This window comes from Apis laboriosa, unplaced genomic scaffold, assembly GCF_014066325.1.
Source record: "Apis laboriosa isolate Shangri-la unplaced genomic scaffold, ASM1406632v1 scaffold42_cov153, whole genome shotgun sequence".
Classification (NCBI taxonomy): Eukaryota; Metazoa; Arthropoda; class Insecta; order Hymenoptera; family Apidae; genus Apis; species Apis laboriosa.
The window spans coordinates 3167015-3189322 of NW_025223257.1; the positions used below are offsets into that span (position 1 = coordinate 3167015).

A 22308-nucleotide genomic window follows, 5' to 3' on the forward strand; every position below is an offset into this window, starting at 1 on the left:
CCCGTGGATATAGCATTCGACAATTTTAAATATAAATCTCTTTTTTTTAAACAGCCAAAAAAATCCGTTCACCATTCGAAAAAATTCGTTTAGAAAAAATAAAAGAGAGGGGGAGATTCGAGATCACGATTTTTCCAATTTCCATCGAAATTTTGAAATTTAATAATCTCGATTCCCCCGTGGATATAGCATTCGAGAAACAATTTTAAATAGAATCCTATCGTAAAAAAATTAATTTCTACGATACTTGATATTGATGATTTTAAAATATAAGTTTCTTCTTTTTAAACGACCAAAGGAATCGGTTCACCATTCGAAGAAACGTCAACATTGGAAGGTTGCTCGATGAATGGCCTGGTCAGACAGAGATAACAGAGTGGAAGAGGTATAATAATAAGTTAATTTGGGCAAGTTTTACGAGATGTATCTCGAGTTGAATGAGGAAGAAATTAGCGGATCGCCTCGGACGAGTGAAAATGACTTATAAGACGTTCGTGGAATAGACAACTAACGTCGTCGTGGCCGGGATCCCATTTAGATCGGAGAGGGATGGAAAGAAGCGGTGCCACGAGTGCATCGACGACACGTGGTGGGCGTCGGGAAGATTCAGTGCCGGACGAACGTGCCAAGCCCAAATGGCATTTCATTCGATTCCTACCGCCTCTGGCGGACATTAAACTCAACCTGTTTCAGTTCGATCTTAGCCGCGTTACAACCGAGATACTTCCTTCGTTATACGCTGATTTTACGAGGAAGAAGATCGAGGATCTCTCAATCGGCTTGTTATCGGGTTAAAGTTTAATTTTAAAATTAATTCTGGTTAAAAATGGCAAAATTCTATCTTGGAGAAATTTATATATATATATATATATATGTATATATGTTTGAGAATATTTTGTAGAATCGTGATCGTGTGTCCATTTCATTTTTTTAAAAAAGATTTTTCTTAAATCGATTCAATCGATGGTTTTAGTTGTGACTAAAAATGGCAAAATCGATCTTGATTCGCAGGCAACTTTGAGAAAACAGAGGAGATCGCAGCTGTATTTGTTCACCGATTTCATGTTGAACAGTCGATTCAAGAGGTGGTTCGATGGCTGGCCTGATTTAAAACGACAAGCTTCTGTCGAGACTTGGTTCGTCGAAGCCGTGAACATAATATCTTGTTCGATGGAAATTCGTAGACGGCTTTGACGTAAATGTAAAGAGATCAAAGGAGAGTTGGAATCGTGTGTGTTCACTCGGTGCAGGAATGCGGCAAAAAGTAAGTAAATTTGCACTTAAATGGATCCAGAAAGTAACGAAACGGCAAAATGTCACAGTAGCGTGCGAAACAAGAGAACTTTCCAGTTTAACGTTATTGCTCCACTAAATTCAATTCGATCCTATCTCATCCACGTATCTTCTATTCCTAACAACTTCACATCCCGGCTGAAAGACCATCACCGTTTTCTTGAAATCAAACAATCGTTCAATCCTTCTCCTCGAAACACCTCTCACGTATCTCTGTCATTCATCTTCTTGTCGAAAATTTTCAAAAAATTTCCAAAAAATTTCCAAAAACACACCGCTGATATTTAAAATATATCGACTTATTCACACATTGCCTCGGAATATTATTATCATATATTTATCGTAAGTGAAATAACATTGGCAATTTTGAATAAGATTTACTTTTACCCACACTCCTCGACTATAAATATATACATTTTTACCAACGATTGGCCATAAGAACGATCGAGAAACGAGTAACGCCAATGGCGTAACACAATGGATAAAGGGCCACCGTGTAAACAGCCAAGGTTTCCTCATAACGCTGGATATCATTAGCCGTATCCGCGAGCGCGGCAATTTATTCGATAGCCGATCGACTTTTCAGATAGTCGATACTACCGAGCGAGCGAGTGATTTACACGTGATAGAAATAAGAGCGTTCCCTGGCAACGTACTCGCACCCACCCACCCACACACGCGCACATATACACGCAGGTATTCTGGATCAATTTGACACAATCTGTTAACCGAGTACACCGAATCGCATTTGCGATTTGCTATTCACCGTTGTTTAACGGGTGCACGAACAGAAAGTTAATCCAAGCAAAGGTATTTCGGAGTTTTAACACGATCTATGGAGCCGAGCAATTATTTACATAGAATTGTACGTATGCCGCGGAGGATTATAGAAACGGTGACACGGCTTTATGATTTACGAAACACGTTGGTTGCTCAACAGACGGCCACGGAAAATTGTGGGCAAAGGGCAAGAGTTTCTTTCTTTCTCGCGTGATATTTTAATTATTTTCGAGACGGTGCATTTCGTCTTTTATCCTTTATATCTCTGGGATAATTCGAGGATCGAATTTCCTACACGTTTCATCAGACTTTGGTGAAAATGGATCGCGCGAAAATCCACAACGAAACGTAGAAAAATGTAAAAGTAGCATTGCCATTACTTCGAATCCAGTTCTTCGAACACTTCGAACACGCATCGCGCGATATTATCCAACGATCGTCATCCACGTATACGTTTCCACGAGGGGGCAGGTAAGCAACGTTAAAAAACGAAAGAAAAGCAAGGAAAAGAAAGAAAGAAAGAAAGAAAGAAAAAAGAAGGAAAAGAAAGAAACGTCGGAACGCCTGTGGCGCGTGCATTGTACGCGAGCTCAGTCCGCCGATGGTTTTTTAATTCGAACGATCAAGGTTCGGTCCGAGGGGCTCGATCATTTTTCGAATTCACTTACCGTGAAACACGGCATTAGTGTTCCGCTCTCGGGCCTCGCTGCGCGGAACGTATTACCGGTGTTCTCCCCTGGCGAAGATAAATCAGTCGCAATTCCCTCCGTAACTATCGCGCCAAGCTGCTTGATTGTTTCATAATATTTTTCATCGAGGACACGCGGACCTCTCCTGCCGTCTATTCTAACGGGTATATATAGAGAACACGTGTAGACGATCGAGAAATAAAACGCTTTGTTCCGTTATTATTATTTTCCACCCTGTTCAGCCCCGGAAAAAATTAATTTATTTACGACCGATTACGGAAAAGTGTTTGAACACACCATTGTATTTATTCATCATTATTATTAATTAATTATAGATTCGAATTCTATTAGTTTATTGCGAGTGGAATTTTGAAACCGAATTTTTATATATGAGAAAAAAAAAACGGGGACTAGAAAACGATAAAAAGATACTTCATTGGTGTATGCAAATACTTTTTAAACTCAGTCTAGCTATCTACGTATCTATTGAAGTTTTTTTACGTCGATCAATCGTCGATAAATCGCCGCTCCTTATCTTTGTTTGCATCTTAATTATTCCGCGCCTCTCAACCCGTCAGGATCGCGCGAAGGATCGATGATCGACCAGGATGGACGGATCCATCGAGCATGACGTTTTTATCGTTACGTTGGCAAAAGATAATGACGCGTTCACGCCTACTAACTGCCACGAGAAGATATATTCTGCGCGAATAGCTGGAACAAAGAAGAAACTAGTTTTACGCGCGATTGTCGAGGAAAAGATGAAAACTCTTGAAACCTTCGCTATTTCACTTTCGAGTAAATGGATAATTTGTTCATTCTCCATTTCGAAAATATCTTTTACGAAACTTTCTTTGAACTTTTATATCCTCGAAGCGAAAAATAAATCTTTCATCGCGTGTCAACGATTCGTCAAACGAAAAACGTAGGAAGCGGGCGCAGTTGTCCAGTTGCGACCAACGCTCCGGCATCGATATAAATTTAATTACCGGACCCGTTCATGCTCGAGGGAGCAGACCCCGGTGGCCCAAGCCAAACAATCGCTTTACGTGAAAGTATGAAAATAATTCCAGGACAGAGGAAGCGGACGGTGGGCGGTATCTCCTCCTTACGTGTGTGCACGTAATCTCTCTCTCTCTCTCTCTCTCTCTCTCTCTCTCTGTCTCTCTCTCTCTCTCTCTGTCTCTCTCTCCGCTTCGATCGGCTGCTATCTCTCGATGCACGCGTGCCCATTGCAAAGATCGTGGATCGATCCTCTCCTCGAGGCTCAGGTGTCTCTTTCACCTGTTCCAAATTCCTGCGGTGCAATTTCACGGCGATCGTGCACGCCATTGTGCCGCTCGTATCCGCCATTGCCCATTACGTGCTTACGTGTCGCGGCTATTTCTATTATTATATTAATTACACGATCCGGCCACCGAGTCAAGGATAACGTGGTTTGCTACGCGAACGTGTCTACCATCCAGCAAATCGTTTCTACCATTGCACATGCGCGAATTTTCGCGAAGCCCCCCACTTGTAATCGATTATAGTCGATTATAATCGAGGGAATTTTATCGGAGAAATTTAGATTGTGTTTTCGAGAATAATTTCGAAAATTATAAATCGTTGGATGTATTGTCAGAAGAAGAGGGGGGAGAGGAAGAAGAGGAAGGAAAGAATTTAGGATGGAATGGTAAAAAATCGGATGAAATTAAATGGACGACAAGGTCGAGAGAGATAGATATCCAAGAAATACTTAATTAAATCCTTAAACCTATCCGTACAAGATTTAAATTCCAAAGACGTTTCGGAAGATTCTAATAATTATCGAGGAGTGGAGTGAGGCTGTTATCCAAACACTCTTAATGAGCCACCGGAACGAGCCACCTTAATCAATAAAAAATAATCTCCAATTTCGTCCGTAATAATATTGAATACGATACACGAATATCGTCAGCTCATTAAGGGTCGTCGAGCCGATATCCCATAATGATTTACCGTGCGCGTCGATGGTAGTATTTCACGCGTTAAATTGATAATCCTCGCACGGGCCGAAGATTGCCGGTATCCACCGGCATACTAATTAATTGCAGCTCGATCATTATACCCAGCACTTAATTTTACACGTGGCTCACTCGAGTCGAACGTCCACACCCGATAAACACCCACGACTCGCGAGACGCATTTCGAGCGAGAGGAAAAAAGAAAAAAAAAAAAAAAAAGAAAGAAAGAAAGAAAAAGAATAGAAATGGACGAAATGATTTTTCTCGTTTTTCCCCTAGCTCCAAGCTGGTTTGCCAATAGTTGAATTTGAATTTACAGGGTAGATATATACGAGACACTCTTCCTGGATTTTCCAGGCGACGTTAAGGTTTATAGAGGATTCTTGGCTTAGCGCTATCTCATTGGTTAATTGCGACTGTCAACCGAAGGTTCGTGATTTACGAGACCGTGAGCAATGATATCGTTTCGTCCTTCTCGGGCCACGGCCATCCTAGATTATCGATTCTTCTCGTAGAACCAGTTGGTTAACACGAACGCCACCACAATTCCGCCTTGGCTATTTCACTAACGTAACGAATGTGGAATAATGATTCATATTCACGGCTCTTGGAAATCGTTATCCTTTCTTCACTATTATTACGTCGCGTTTTGTACGTATTCTATCCCGTTGAAAGATTGAAATTTTCTATTGAAAGAAATGAGATGGAATTTCGTCCTTTCGGCGAAAATTCAAACTACGCCAATCATGCGAGAAGAAATAATAAGTTTCGTCTCAAACTTTTTTCCTCTTTCATTTCAATAATCTTCGGATAATCGCCTTCGACTTTCTTATCGACGAAAGGCGTTTGAAGGCCCAGTCTTCGAACAACAACCGATAATCCGATGCGATCGAATTAATTAATAGACGTGTAATCGAAATGAACGAATTATGCGAATGGAACGAGGATAATTCGAAATTAAGGGGCAGTGTAACTATTTCTCAAGGACGATTATCCAGTGAAACGAAACTCATCCGTTCCGCGTTTTCGGGACACGAAATAACGTAATGGACGCGATATCTCGTGGCGATCGTACGCGTCTGCGGCTCGTGCGTCCGTTAAGATGATCGCGTATTACCGGTGAACCCCCGTCGAGTGAAATGGGTCCATTCAAGGGGGCATTCTGGACCGGCGATACTGGCCGGAGGTACTTTCGAGTATCAAAGAGCGCTGTGTTCTTGCATAGTATTCCCATCGGGGTGCATAGACGCTACATAATGAGGCCGGTTCAACCAATACCCCGGCCTTTTGCCGTATCCCGCTAAACAAATGTTCCACGTCGTCGTAATAAAATCGTTTATGCGCCGGCTATTGATCGAAATCGTTTGCTGGCGCGTTACGAGTCGTGTTCGCGGTTTAACTTCGATTTAACCTCCCTATATTCTATCGTATGGTTGGACGCTTGGCCTCTTGGTCAGTGTCAATGGACGATCGAGAAAAGATAACGTTTCAAATACGTTTCGAGCGGAGAATTCGAACGGAGTATTCAAAGGGGACGAAGATTGAAGAGATTAACGACTTCCTTCGGAAAATTGTGATAATTTGTAAAAATTCCATAGCATCGAGGCGGCATTAATTGTCACGGAGGATGAAAATTAAAATTCGCCAGCAGAAGCAAGGAGTCAAGGATCAATCGTCCTTAAACGGGGATAATTGGGCGTCCATGATCGTTACGTGCGTGATTGCGAATGCAAACGCATCAGAATTTGCACGTTTCATTGCGAAGGGAGGGGACACGCTTGAGCCACGGGTGGGCCCATGTTTCTCATTGTCCGCATGTCGTTCGTAAGAGGCAGAATAATGGGCGCTATCTGCAGCAGCCAGTACACCGGCGTTGTAGCATAATATGAAAGAAAAAAAAAATATATATATATATATAAGGTCGCGGGCCAGATACCACACACTGAGCGCCGTCATATATATATATATATTTTTTTTTTTTCTTCTCTTCTCGCCGCCCCCACCCTCGCCGTCTCCTCTTACCCTCCTTTTTTGCCCCCGAGAGCGGGTCTCCTCCTCGTTGTTGCAGCCGAAAGAAGAACGTATTACCGGATACCGATCGAAGTAAGATATTGCGGTACAATCGCGGATTGCTTCTTTCATTCGTCCACCCCCGGGCAATATTTCTCTCGAAATGAAATTTAATAAAGGGCCAGATCTGACCGGGCGATCTACGTACCAGCGGCCTCTCTTTTACCCTCTTTTTTATATTTAGTTATTTTTTAGTTTAGTTTTTTTCTTCTTCCCTTTCTCTGGCTCAGACCCTCCCTCCCGCCAAAAAGTCTGGGATCTCGTGTTCTCTTTTCGTCGTCTCTCTTACCGCAGGTTGCTGCAGGCGACATTCCGTTCGAACGTTGAATTTAACTGGAAGGAGTCCATCAACGACACGGATGACTCAATTTTCTTGGGACGAGTTGTTAAATCTCGTAATTTTTTAGAGAATTTCTTGAAGACGTATATAAAAGATATATATATATATATATTATTTATTATCCAAAAGTCTCTCTCTTCCATCTTCAGCAACAATCAAATTTTCCTTGGCTGTCTCAAATTTCAGTCCCACTGACAAGTAGACATTACCTTCATTATCCCGACAAAAAAGCATAAATTCATCGAGATCCTTCTAAAAAAGGATAACATCCCTCCTCCCTTGTTCCCGCCAACTTTTCTCTCCTCGAGTCGTCTTAGCCGGCGGAACAGAATCAGAAGCAGCGATTTTGCCACGTAATCCGCGTGTCGTGTCGTAACGGATAGAGAATAATGGTCCCTATCTGCCGGCAGCGAGTGTACTTTAATATGACGAGAAAATATAAGGTTGCCGGTCTCGATATGATACCGCACGCTGAGTAAGACTGGCGGTCTTTTTTTTCCTCTTTTATCCACCGGTATCCCGCGCCATTGCACACACCGTGCTCACCCATACGTCTCTCGTTCCTCGTACGGCACACGCGTATTGTGTGCCCACCGACAAAAATCCCTGATTACCCTCTTTGTAGTCCGGTCGAAATTAACAGAGATAAGCTCGCAGGGTTTATTTATCGTTATTGTATCACTATTTTACTTTCACACTTCGGTGGCGAGCCGCCACAGCAACCGCGGCCAGTGGAAACCGATTAACCCAGATACCCACATAGGAAAATGTTCTAGAGAGGCCCCGTTTATTTTCAACCGTGTTCCACCTTTGTTCTAACTATTCCGTCCCGGCAGTGTTATTGATTCCGGTATTCATCGTCCGGTATCAATCGTGTTATCACGAGAGGGAGCCGATAAATAGATCGATATTGCAAACTTTAAATACGTGGAAACGTATAATTTTCGTTCGCTCGAGAGAAATATTGAATGATATTGCAGAAAAGTGTGTTGGCGAGGGAAAGTTTAAAATCTGAGTTATCGAATATTAGAAGAATATTACGGAATATTTTGTAAAATATCGCCCGAGAATATTGTGAAATATCGTAGAAAATATTAAATTTATCGCGATAAAAAAGTGGAAAAATTGCGAAAAATTTCTATATCACAATGTGATCCGGTATGGTCTAGTGGCTAGGATACCTGGCTCTCACCCAGGAGGCTCGGGTTCGATTCCCGGTACCGGAAACTTTTTTTTTTATTTTGATTTTCGAAAATCACTTTAAATTATACCTCTGTTAAAATAAATACGAAAAATTAAAATCCAAAATGAAAATTTTTTCCCAACATAATTTATCCCGCGTAAAATGCAAAATTAAACAGAAAATTGCAATCGCATATGCATTTTACTTATAGCATCGTACACCGTATCGCATACCGGATTTTCTGTCTATGATTTTCGAAAATCGCCTTCACTTTTCAGAGATTTTTTTTTCGATTTCGAATTTTTATCGACGCCTGTTTAGCATATAAGTGGCGTTCAGGCGTCTGAAATTATCATCGGTCAGGCCAGAATTGGCATTTTAACGCGGCCAGAAAATCACGGATAACGTGTTCATACCCAAGAATTCCACTGTTTTACTGTATTGCGACGATAAGTCGTACCAATAGAGACATTAGATAGATTACAATGCGAAAACCATGGTTGGATTATTTTTCTCGCACAGAGTATCTTTTAGAGATATCTGACACGCACGAGGTGTCGTAAGAGATGAATAATAATGAGAACAATATAGGAGACCGGGTCGTTGAATTTCGACTATAATTTTAGTGCACGATCTGGAACTGGAAATAGGATAATTCATTACCAATACTAATTGAGTGAACTTTAAACTGGTCTAATAAACCAGTGACCAGATTCACATTTTATTTTATACCTGTATATATACACAGGTAAAATTATTCTTATTTGAAATATACGTGAACTACACTCTTATTCAAGAGTTTGAATTGTTGAAAATTAATAAAAATACAAGTATAGAAATTGAAAAGCTTCCTGCTCACAAACTATTATTTGGAATTTCATTTCCCAAAAAGATACTAAAATACGTTCAATAAAATATATAATTTTCACACGTTTCTAAGATAATTCCCTAAAAAATTCTCTTCATCAACCAATTAAAGAAAAATCTAACCTCGATATATCCTCCAAATTAACATGAGACAATCCATCGACTTTGATCGATTTTCCAGCAACCTACCGGTTCGAGCACGTCGATTCGACTGGCTGGCATTTCAGCCTCGTTTTTCCGACTCCCCCCCTCCCCCTTCTCCGAGAAGGTCTCTCACGGAACGACCACGCGTCCGTCTCGCGATTCCTGGAATATCGGGCGTCGATTAGCCGGGCCGTACGGCCCATGGTCCCATAAATCGTGGCGCGCGCGACGCAATGCGTTTACGCAAGAAACGGCACACGCGGAGCGTGTACACGCGTCGGCGTTGCAACGCTTGGCCATTGAAACGCGGGGAAAACGAGAGAGAGAGAGAGAGAGAGAGAGAGAGAGAGAGAGAGCGCTCGACAAATCGGCCGATAATACGATTAGACCGATAATTAATCTGATCGTGATTTCGATCGGTATCGAAAACCGCCCACGCTCGGCCTCGGGGTAGAATCGAGTCGCGTGACGAAACGCCGATGATGCGATAATCATTGTAATCCGCGTGCGTTATCTTCGTCATCGAGAAATCATGTCAACCGTTGATATCGTGAGGTATAATATAAGGCTTGATTATCATGTTATGCGTTGTTTGCGCGAGGAAACGGGGTCGGTGAAGTGTTATGGGCTTTCTTGTCGCCGATAATTAAATTAATACGCCGGGGGAGAGAAATCGTGGTTAATCAAGTCGGAAAGATAAGACGATATTTTGATAATATTTCGCACACGGCTTTCGGCTCGTTTCTCTGCATTGCCGCGAGTATTTTTTTGGAATTTTTTGGCATCGGCCCATAACGACTTTTCGTTTTGTTTTCGCGTGGTAAAATAATTAGTTTGTTCCCTCGGATCTAACTTACGTAGTATGCACGGAATATCGCGAGAAAATTGAAAGTATACTAATAACTCGATTGAACCTTACAGGTTATGTACGTTAAAACACTCTTAAAGTTTCGTTTCCCTTCCATACATATATTATTAAACGAATAGTATAATATCGTTTATGCGTTATCTCCGACTATATATTTAGATACACGCGTCGAATAAATTGTCCAAAGGTTAGCAACGAGTCAAATTCTAAGAAATCCCCGCCAGCAAGCTCGTTAAATGTCTTCATCGAAGATACGTTCGTGGACAGGTTTAGCCAGAAATTCCACGCACGACGAGCAAGGTAGCAACTCATTTCGACAATCCTGCTTCGAAATCGACCGCGCGAACGGCAACGATATTCGAGCATGCAGCTCGACGCAGCTCGAAAACCAATTCGATAGGACGACTTTCTATCTCTCAGCGTTATGTTATAATTGATTTGTCACGTCGGGTCGATCGTCCATTGGTTAAAAGTTAATCGACGAAAGGAGCCGAGCGTTTGCGATCGCTTCTCGGGAAGGAACGATATTGAGAGTTTCTCTACACGCAACTCGGATGTCTGGATACCTGGATCCAGAGTCCAGTGCACCACAGTGGACATTATTATTGCTCGTGTTTCGCAAAAGATCGATCTGCGTGCACGCGTGCGTGTGTGGGTTAATCTGAGGAACCCGTTTCGCCAGAAGGCGATATTTTCCGCCTCCGCATGGCGCCTCCCTCCCTGTCTCTTTCTGTCGCCCTCCTCTCCGTTTCTGCGCACAATTTACCTGTCCCCGTGGAAAACCGATCGCTTACACCGTTACCGCGATTCCAGAAAATTAATTAAACCCCTGGCGGAGATAATCGACCGTTCCCAGGTGCACCGATAATCGATCAACATTCTGTAAACGTGGTGGAACACGAGGCCGTCACGTGGCCGTTATTTGCATGGGCCGTAAACGCTCTTCGACACGGTGGCGGCGAAATTTCGTATGAAAATTACAGGACAGAGAGACGGTTATTAAGTGGAGAGGGTGGAGAGATGAATGGGCCCGATTAAGCGGTGAATTAGTCCTTAATTGGCCGGCAATCATTTTTTTCTCCGATCACGTATTTATTAACATTTTTATGTTCCCCTTACGATTTCCGTGAAATCATATTTTCTCCCGGTAGAAAGTGAAACCTTGTAAACGATCTGGTTAACTCGAAAATTTATTTTATCGATTTTATTTTTCAAATTATTCCGCGATGTGGTCCGTCACGTGAAATAATTCGCGACGGAGAATTTTTACAAAAATTCCGCCAATGGAAAATAGGTTTCACGGAGAACGGAGTACAATTACGCAACAATGTATATCCGGTATATCTATTTCGGTGCGTAATAATCGCTCGCAAATCGTTACGTTACACGTTGAAAATTACACTCGAAAGGGAATTACTGGAACAATAAGTGTAGCAACAAAAACGGACAATTCACCTGTTTCACAGGCCGGACAACATTCCACCCGATTTCCTTAAGACGGAATACGTGTCGGTATTCCATTTTTAACTTCCCATGATACCCTTCGATCTGAATTAGCCGCGTATACGCCTATTACAGATTCCATCGTTTCTATCGCCTATTATCAACGGGTCGCAAATAAGCCAATCGACTTAGAACCAATATTAGATCGACTTGGCGATAGAGATCGTATCGTATTCGAGAGGGTGGTGAAATTTCTCCGCGCGAATTGTAGCTGTCGATCATCGATCACCGATTATATATGCTCGCCATCATATCCAATCTAGAATTTCATTGCAACGTTTCCTTTCTCCCCCCGATCAACCAACATTTCGATAATATAAATTTCGTAGAAAGCACAAATTTATAATAATAATAATTTCGTTAGCAAGCACAAAGTATATAATAGAGAGTAGAATATAATCTAATCTCTATTTATAACCATCGCATTACCCATTAACCTGTTATTTATTAAGTCGTTACATACGAAATTTCAAGCATTGTGACTTGGTTAAAATTTTATTCACCCGCATAAAACTCTGTCCATTCGTCTATCCGGAATAATTTCTACTTAGAAAATTTTTTTTTTCAAATTTTACAAAAGATTTATCAAAGAATTTTCCCTGCTACGTTACGTCTAATCCTAGAAACGCTCTTTATCATTATTGCGGAACGATCGTGGAACTGTTACGCGAGCGGTTTTCACGCCGCATAAAGGCGATCGTTACACGCGCACCGCGTGCCTAACGAACGGGTCGACTGGCTGCCAATGATAAAAGTAATCCCCGATCTAGATTACGAGCACAATGGGGACCTCCGGGCGTCTTTCCGCGCCGTACGCGTTCGACCGTGCGCTTCGATCACCGCTTCACGGTATCGCAACCGTGGCGAGAAAACGCGATGGAGACGAGTGCATAGGCGAGTAGAATCGACATATAAAATTGGTTAAAACATTTGTAGAAAGTTTTCAAAGCTTCCTGCGTGCAGATTTCTACAGATTCGTGCGCCGTTACGTTAATCGCGTAAGGATAGTTCTTATTGAGAAGGGCCGCGGTAATGGAGATTTCAACGCCCCAGGACTTGCACGAGCGGTGTTCTCTACGGGTTGCGTAAGATTTCTATGCGCGAAACGTTGGAAAAGATGGAAAGTTGGTGATAATTGAACGCATTGTATCGCACCAGTTTACGAATATTCATAGCAAAAATCTCTCTGTCTAATTTCAGACGAGGTAGCAAAATTTTAAATAATGTAAGAATTTTAAATAATGAAGAAAATTTTTCTTGACGCTTTTTCTTTGAAATTCATTTGAACCATTCGATCGATCACGATCGATCCGTGTACCGTAAAACTAGATCAATACTTTTTCCAACGTCGACGCAACATTCATAATATCGCGATTGGATCGCGCCACAACTTGTCCACTCTATCACCACCGCGTATCATCACGGCGCATCTCGTTTCATCCGCAATCGTTGGTCGAGGTTCTATTTTTTTCTTTTTTTTTTTGCCAGGTGACCTGTCGTTGATTTCCGTGGTCCGGTTGAAGTGCAGCGTGTTTACTTCCTACGTGCTGCGCGCACCGGCTACCTTTTCCCCGGCGCAACAGGATCGTGTACAGGTCGCTCGTGCGGAACGACGGTGAAACACCGGCGTGGAACACAGGATTACGAACGTAGGAGTAGCGAACAACGCTCGATCCACCGTTGTCGCCGCTACAGGGGAATTAGAAACCTGGTGGGATCACCTTTGGAACACCGTGTTCAATCGACGATGTATTGATATCTCGTTATACGTGCAGAGATGTATCAGTGTTTCTTTCTCTTTTCTCCGGTGGAGAAGCGTGAATTTTGCGGCTGGACGTCTGGATCCGATTCTGAAACGGCTATTGTAAGACGCTTCATGCTTTCCCAGAGAGGATTTTTAGAAAGAAATAACGCGTTGCGAAGGTGGTAGTCTTTTCAAAGACTTTCTTCTTTGATGGAGGTTTTTTTTTCTTGAGATCCGTATCGACGTGGATCGGTCAGGTCCCTTGTTCGAAAAAGGGGTTCCTTTTGTGACCGGATCAATTGGAATTCTTGTTCTTTTAAATTAAATTTGAAAATTGTGAAATATTGATTTCAATCTTGAGATAAAATGAATTATCTCTTCTAACAATGGTGTTAGAAGCAAGTCTTCGTATTTCTTTTCTTTTCTTCAAATCCTTGCTACGTAATAATTAACTTTCGATTCTTTGATTATTGTGTGGAAGGTTGGTTTTTGTTACGCTTGGGTGGAAAATGATTTGCTTTCCCTTGCGGCTCTTTCTATTTTCGTTTCGAGAAGAGTTCGGAAATCTAAGAAACGGGTTAAGCAAACGTTGCGCGGAACGTACTGGCTGCGACCTAATGACTTGATAAGCACTCACAGTCAATCCTGGTGATCTTTCAGAAATATTTCAACATATCCTGTTACGAAGGGCGCGCCTCATAAATAAAATTTGAGATTCAAAAGATCTATCGATATTCAATTTCCAGCGATAATAATTTATGGGGGAAAAGTACGCGAAATAAAATACCGAAAAATATTCGCGATAATAACGCACAAGATTTTCAATCGAAATAGCTCGCGAATTAAGATGTAACGAAACGATTGGCCAAGAAAAGGAAAGACATGCCAAATTATCAGACACGAACGGCTTGGCACCACTTGCCGGAACGTAGCTATTGCTCCTATATGATTAACTAATTCAATAAACACCGTAACAGTGACAGCGGTGCTTGTACTCGGCGTAGTCAACCTGTCATTACACGGACGATTATGTCGTTAGAGCTCGGAGGATTTTAAACGTGTAATTAAGAGAAATCACCTCGACGACATCGTAAGGCCAATTTCGAAAAACAGCAATAAAAGTGTCGCTAGAAGGGGTTCGTGATCATGGAGCGAACATCTGCTCAAACGAATTTCTACTGGCTCTGTAAAATGTTCCAATCTTTCTTCCGTCATTCCCAACAAATCCCAACGTCACTTTCTATATAAAATTTTGTTAAAAATGTTTCTGATAAAAATCTTCAAGTTCTTCTGACGAAGTTTATTAATTATAGGATTGAAGATAGAGGAAGAAAAAGAATGGCGAAACACCAAGTTCTCCGTGAAATTTCTCCCCTTTTGACAAGGAGTTGATTGAGTTACAACAGTTGAAACGAAATTATAAGGTAAGAAACTCGTTCGTGCGAATTGATGCCAGGTGGAAAAAGTGCGACTGCACTTTAGAGGCCAATTAGGAAGCTACGCTTAGCATCCACCCTCCAGGCCTCGAGAGTCCCCCCTTTGAACTCGTTTTCCGCGGTGGTTTTAAGCTCATAATTAGCGTTAACTTCTTAACTTACGATACGTCGACCTTCTCCTCTTTTTTCTCTCTCTCTCCCTCCCCCTTCGCAACAACGTTACAATTTCATCTCCCTCGCGATGTTCAAAATTAAACTCGTGAGCGTGGCGTTGGTCGGAACGAGGCCTCATTAAATATAGGCTGAAAAATCGCCCGTTGCAAAATTACTAGGTGTTCACACGTCGCTGCGGGCGTCGAGTGTTATTTCTGGAATACTCGTTCACGGTCCACGAACTAAAGAAGTAGCGATCGGAAAACCGGCGTCGACAAATGAAGTTCTGTAAGCGGCCCTCTAGATAACGTAGCCCACAGAAATAACAAAATCATTTTAACCTACATTTCTCTCTCTGTCTCTCTCTCTCTGTAGAAGTACTTCGTAGAATACGTTCGAAACAATTTTTCCTTGTAATTAACGCGTTTCTTTCCTGTATTCGTGTAACTAATTTTCCGATGAATTTTAATCATCTCTTGAAACCACGAGCACGTCAATTATAAACTCGGTGTGTCAGATTGAAAGAAAAATTCTGCGAATCTTCTTTCTTGGATGGAAAGCAATTTTCCTTCATTCGTCACGATTCAAATGTAGATTTGAAATTGTTCGAAATTCAACTCGTGATGAACGCGAATCTCGTCTTGTGTTGTCTTTGAAAAATATTTTCCAACGAAACAATTAAAATCAAAATATCATTCCCCTACATTCGAAAAATCTTTTCCTTATCGCAATTCCTTTCGCTTTCCACGCCTGTATTCCTATCCTCCATCATCGACGAAGGGATTTAACACGGTAAAAGCGGAATCCCAAAGCGGTGATTTATCTGCGTCGAGTGAAATCGTTGGAGCGGTGTTTCGTCATTTTCGCAGCGCAAAGCGAAACGATATCGAAGCGGGCAAAATGAATTGAAAGGCACGACCGGTAAATAATAATTAATACTTTCGTCGTCGATGGTTATCAACGAAATCCGGCGTGTTCCGGCCGCTGATCGACGGATCGACCGCGGAATAGATCGTCCGTAGATCCTCTTCGAACCGTGATCCGGTGATTTATCGTGCCACCGCCCTCCATCTATCATGTCCGATAGCAGCGATAACCGTAGCCTCTAATGCTAGTATTTTTTTTTCACCATTTTGCCTCTCGTCGTTCCAGCGGATTAAAATAGAAATTCAAATAAACGTTTATCGAGAGTAATTCACACCGATTGCAGAAGAGAAGGTTTGTTCGATTATCGAAATAGTTTTTTAAAGATTATTATTGAGGTGATTGAAAAGTGAAGAAATATAGATTGTAATCTAGATTTAGAAAAATTAGATTTATTACGAAGAAACGTAAGATTGCCGCCCGCGTGTATGGTGTACAAGCACGACTCATTCACCACTCGATAATACGATAATCGCGAACCCATATAACGCGCCAAGGTTAAGAACTCTAGGGCATTGCGGTATTGCAACGATACACGATCGCGATAGCTGACTTATTACCTTCAAATCCACGCTTTCTCTCGCCATACGTACGAAGAAAAATACGTTTGATTAAATCTTTATCGCTAACTTGCAATTTGTCTCATGCTCAACACTTGAAATACTCACATATATTACGATTATGACAATCAATCAATTGTCGAATAAATGAATTCCGAAAATTTAAATGGCCAAAATATTTTATAAAATTGTTGCACGACTTTTAATTATTTTAACGTTTATCTTCTAGAAGTTTCATCGCGATGAAAGTTACTCAACGATGAAGCATCGAAATTAAATCACCGACAATGCTAAACGACTTGGATTCAATCCCGAAAATTTAAGTGGCCAAAAATATTTCACAAAATTGTTGCACGGCTCTTAATTATTTTAACGTTGCAAATCTAATCCCGAAGATTTAAATGGTTAAAATATTTTACAAAATTCTTGCACGACTTCTAATTATTTTAACGTTTACCTTTTCAAATTTTAGAAGTTTCATCGCGATGAAAATTATTCAACGACGAAGCATTAAAATTAAATCACCGACAATGCTAAACGACTTGGACAAATCTAATCCCGAAAATTTAAATGGCCAAAAATATTTTACAAAATTGTTGCACGACTCCTAAAATTATTTTAAAATTTATCTTCTCAAATAAGTTCTAAAATTCATCGCGATGAAAGTTACTCAACAACGAAGCATCGAAATTAAATCACCGACAATACTAAACGATTTAGATAGATTCAATCCCGAAAATTTAAATGACCAAAAATACTTCACAAAATTATTGCACGACTTCTACAATTATTTTAATGTTTATGTTTTCAAATTCTAGAAGTTTCATCGCGATGAAAGTTATTCAACGACGAATCGAAATTAAATCATCGACAATGCTAAACGACTTGGACAAATCTAATCCCGAAAAAAAAATTTAAATGGCCAAAAATATTTTACAAAATTGCACGATTCCTAAAATTATTTTAAAATTTATCTTCTCAAATAAGTTCTAGTAGTAGAATTCATCGTGATGAAAGTTATTTAATGACGAAGCATCGAAATTAAATCACCGACAATGCTAAATGATTTGGATAGATCTAATCCCGAAAATTTAAATGGCCAAAAATATTTCACAAAATTGTTGCACGACTCCTAAAATTATTTTAACGTTTACCTTCTCAAGCAAGTTCTAGAATTCATCGCGATGAAAGTTACTCAACGACGAAACATCGAAATTAAATCACCGACAATACTAAACGACTTGGACAGATTCAATCCCGAAAATTTAAATGGCCAAAAATATTTCACAAAATTGTTGCACGACTCCTAAAATTATTTTAACGTTTACCTTCTCAAGCAAGTTCTAGAATTCATCGCGATGAAAGTTATTCAACGACGAAGCATCGAAATTAAATCACCGACAATGCTAAACGACTTGGACAAATCCAATCCCAAAAATTTAAATAACCAAAATATTTTACAAAATTATTACTTCTAAAATTATTTTAACGTTTATCTTCTCAAACAAATTCTAGAATTCATCGCGATGAAAGTTACTCAACAACGAAGCATCGAAATTAAATCACCGACAATGCTAAACGATTTGGACAAATCCAATCCCAAAAATTTAAATAACCAAAATATTTTACAAAATTATTACTTCTAAAATTATTTTAACGTTTACCTTCTCAAGCAAGTTCTAGAATTCATCGCGATGAAAGTTAGCTCAACGACGAAGCATCGAAATTAAGTCATCGACAATGCTAAACGACTTGGACAAATCCAATCCCGAAAATTTAAATAACCAAAATATTTTACAAAATTATTACTTCTAAAATTATTTTAACATTTATCTTCTCAAGCAAGTTCTAGAATTCATCGCGATGAAAGTTATTCAACGACGAAGCATCGAAATTAAATCACCGACAATACTAAACGATTTAGATAGATTCAATCCCGAAAATTTAAATGGCCAAAAATATTTCACAAAATTATTGCACGACTTCTACAATTATTTTAATGTTTATGTTTTCAAATTCTAGAAGTTTCATCGCGATAAAAGTTACTTAACGACGAAGCATCGAAATTATCGATAATTAAACGACCTAGGTAGATTCAGTCTCGAAAATTTAAATGGCCAAAAATATTTCACAAAATTGTTGCACGACTTCTACAATTATTTTAACTTCTCAAGCAAGTTCTAGAATTCATCGAGATGAAAGTTATTCAACGACGAAACATTGAAATTAAATCACCGACAATACTAAACGACTTGGATAGATTCAATCCCGAAAATTTAAATGGCCAAAAATATTTCACAAAATTGCACGACTCCTAAAATTATTTTAACGTTTACCTTCTCAAGCAAGTTCTAGAATTCATCGCGATGAAAGTTAGCTCAACGACGAAGCATCGAAATTAAGTCACCGACAGTGGTAAACGACTTGGGCAGATCCAAGAAATCGGCCCACGCGCTCACCTCGCGATCACCTCGTTCAGAGAGGATAGCTTCGATAGAGAGAAACGCGTCGTGGTCGGTATTGTTTCAAAAGGCGTCTCCACCGGTGTCTGGGAGGTCAACTTTTGCGCCGGCATATATCATCGTTCGCGAGTTACCTTTCCAAAGCGTGGCGCGAATCGAGTACCAGGTGTCCCGCGGTGTAACAACCCTCATCATTATTATTATTACACGCGTGAGACCTGCGTATTCGCCATTTTCCACTCCCACCTCTGACCACTCTGGCGCCGGAGAATTGAACTTTTCCACGAGATGCCTATCCGATCGATTACTTTCTCGATCACACCTGCAACCTCGAGCGACCTCGAGGAATGCGATGCAAATAAATCTGCGAAATTATCGCAGTTTTGACCTACCAACAATTTCGATGAATGGATAATACGATGATTAAAAGGAAATTTTACGCGCTTTTTATTCTTAATCACTATTTCGAAACGATGAAAAACTATATGGAGAAGCTTCTTCGATTCTAAAGAATTTTTCGTTCGCGCGAAAATTGATGGATAATTTGTTAGCAAAGAAGGCGCGTAAGATGAGAGTTTAATTCGACGTGTAATCCTCTATTTTATCTGGTTTATTTTAATTACTTTTGGACCAATGAAGGGAACGATGTAACGAAACGTTTTTCCTGACTTCGCGGTAAAAGTTTAACTGGCGATTTATCGATAATTTATTCAACGGTGGAAAAGGTGAAACTTTTAAAACGCGCGCGTTGTTCCATAGATCAAGGAAAAAAAACGAAATATTCTTGCGATATCGCAAGAATATTCGTTTCCTTCGATAATCGATGGAATCAAGTTGGTTTATTAAAGAAATCGTAAAATCCTTTGCGATTATTTGCGAATTGTTACTTGAAGAATTCAGGATTGGGAGAAGCGTGGTAGCTCGAATGGGATTCAGGATCGCTTGAGAATGAAGTGAGCCTCGATTTGGAATATTCAAAGGAAATTGTAGAAAAAATAATTCGTGAAAAATTGAAATGAACGATGATCGAATTATGTATACGTGGCTTACGATTCTACATAATTCGAGTAAAAAAATTTAAAAGAAATTTATTAATTTGCTGAAATTTTTAAAAATCGAATATTACAAATCTCGACTTTTTAAAGATAAATAATTATCTTTCCGTATACTTTCGTACGGATGAATAGAAATCTATTCCGCATCCCCTTCCATAGATAGCTAGATGTTGCGCGTTTCAACGAATAGGCTTTGCATTCATAGCCGTTCATTCAGCGAAATTTCATTCTTGCTTTCCGTCCTTCGAACAGGGAGGAAGGGGATGAGAGAGGAAAGCAGCTATCGCCAACGATCGATCTACGAGCATCCGACGAGGTATCGACTAGCAACACACGGTGCAAAAGATCACGGGTGTTGCACCATGCACGCAGCAAGGTCCACCATAACTTAATCCACGTAAGTCGCCTACACACCGATGTTGGCGATGCCTGACCCGCGGATCGTTTATTTCGCGTATCCACGGGCACGACGGTGGAGCGTGTATTACGAGGCTGTCTCGTTTATTCAGACTCGCTTTCTGCCTCGATTTATCGAACCACGACAGATAAGCCTGGGCCCTGGAAACGCATCAGGCGATGCCTAAGCGATTTGCCTTGCTCCGGATAAACGATCGCGCGTGCGTTTCAAAAATTGTGTAATAAAGTTGTAACGCAAAATTTATAGCATCTTCAACTTCTTCCTCCTCCTCCTCCTCCTCCTTGTCCTCTTCTTGTTCTTCTTATTCTTTCGTAATTTCGAAAGAAAGTTTGAAAGAAAAATAAAAATCGAAAATTTTATCTATAGATGAAGAAAATATAAAATTTCTAATGTCCAGTACGTTACTGAATTTTCCAATCATCTCTTTCTAAAATTCTAAATTCCAAATTCTAAATTCTAAATTCTAAATCCTAAATTATAAATTCTAAATTCTAAATCTTAAATTCTAAATTCTAAATTCTAAACTCTAAACTCTAAACTCTAAATTCTAAATTCTAAATTCTAAATTCTAAATTCTAAATCTTAAATTTTAAATTCTAAATTCTAAATTCTAAACTCTAAATTCTAAATTCTAAATTCTAAATCCTAAATTCTCTTCGTGTCACGTCCCAGAAGAAAGCTAAAGAATAAAAAATAAAGGTAATGGGGCGGATCGTTATCGAAGAAGAGGTGAACCGGAAGGAAGGCGTCCGTTTCGAAACACGACGAAATCACGTGTCGTTACGACGAGTCCCGTATTATGCGACATCGCATCGCGGATAGTTTTAGCCCACGCGGTGATCACGCGACATAGCGGCGAGTGTGAGGTCCTCTTGCGAGCATGGTAATGACGTGACATACACGCACGCGACGGGAAGAAACGCGTACGTATTAAACGCAGGCACGCCGCGAGGGCACCGCGATGTCACCTGCGCGTTATGCAATACAGACGGTTGACCCGATCGGGGGCCGGATTAAATGTCGCTCTGTTAAATGCATGCCGCGGATAACTGTACGTGGGACGTTCATTTCGCAAGAGGAAATCACCCACATTCGTGATTCACGATGCTCGCACAATCGATACGAAAAGGGAAAAGTATAACGAGGCGAGACGCGTCCATACATCGATTTTCGTTTTTTTCGATTGAATTCGCTTTTATTTATTATTTATTTATACGCGAAAATCGATGTATAAATATACAATTAAGTATTCTGAAGTAATATTTTTCCAGAATAATTTTTCGAAGAGAAATATTTCATATCTCTTTCTACGTGTTTTTCAATAAGACGAGATACAATAAGATTAAATAAATTGTAGGAAATGATAAAATATTTGCCTCTTCGCCTCGAGTTGAGAAAATACTGATCCTGTAGATAAATCGAAAGGATGTGCGTATCTTTAACAAAAATATAAAATATCATATTACGATTTTTATCTTAAAATACATTGTTGATTATTTGAAAATTTCGAAATAATGTAAAATGGAATTGTATAAAACTTCGAACTATAATAAAAATAAAAATTGTGATTTATAAAATAAATTGTAAGAAAAATATTCATATATCATCGTGTAAGAATATAATATAAATCGTAAATAAAAAGATAATACCTCTTCGGGTGATGGATGATCGCCTAATTGTCTTGAAACAAGCACTGACTCTACTACACTGTACCGAAAACGAATATTTGCAAAGAAAAAAATAATAAAAAGTTAACTATTAACACGAGCGTCCATTTGTTACACGAATTACGTATTAATCGAACAATTATTGTACGATAAATTGTTAAACAAAC

The 22308-nt window shown here is 40.1% G+C and overlaps 1 long non-coding RNA gene and 1 other non-coding gene across 2 annotated transcripts; both read left to right on the plus strand.

Moving 5' to 3' along the window:
- Window positions 1-744: 744 nt before the first annotated feature.
- LOC122716067 lies at window positions 745-20704 on the plus strand. The gene is made up of 3 exons (XR_006346939.1): window positions 745-1264; window positions 14780-14890; window positions 20309-20704. It is a non-coding gene; the product is annotated as an uncharacterized LOC122716067 (long non-coding RNA).
- On the plus strand, window positions 8312-8383 carry Trnae-cuc. The gene has a single exon. It is a non-coding gene; the product is annotated as a tRNA-Glu (tRNA).
- Window positions 20705-22308: the final 1604 nt, after the last annotated feature.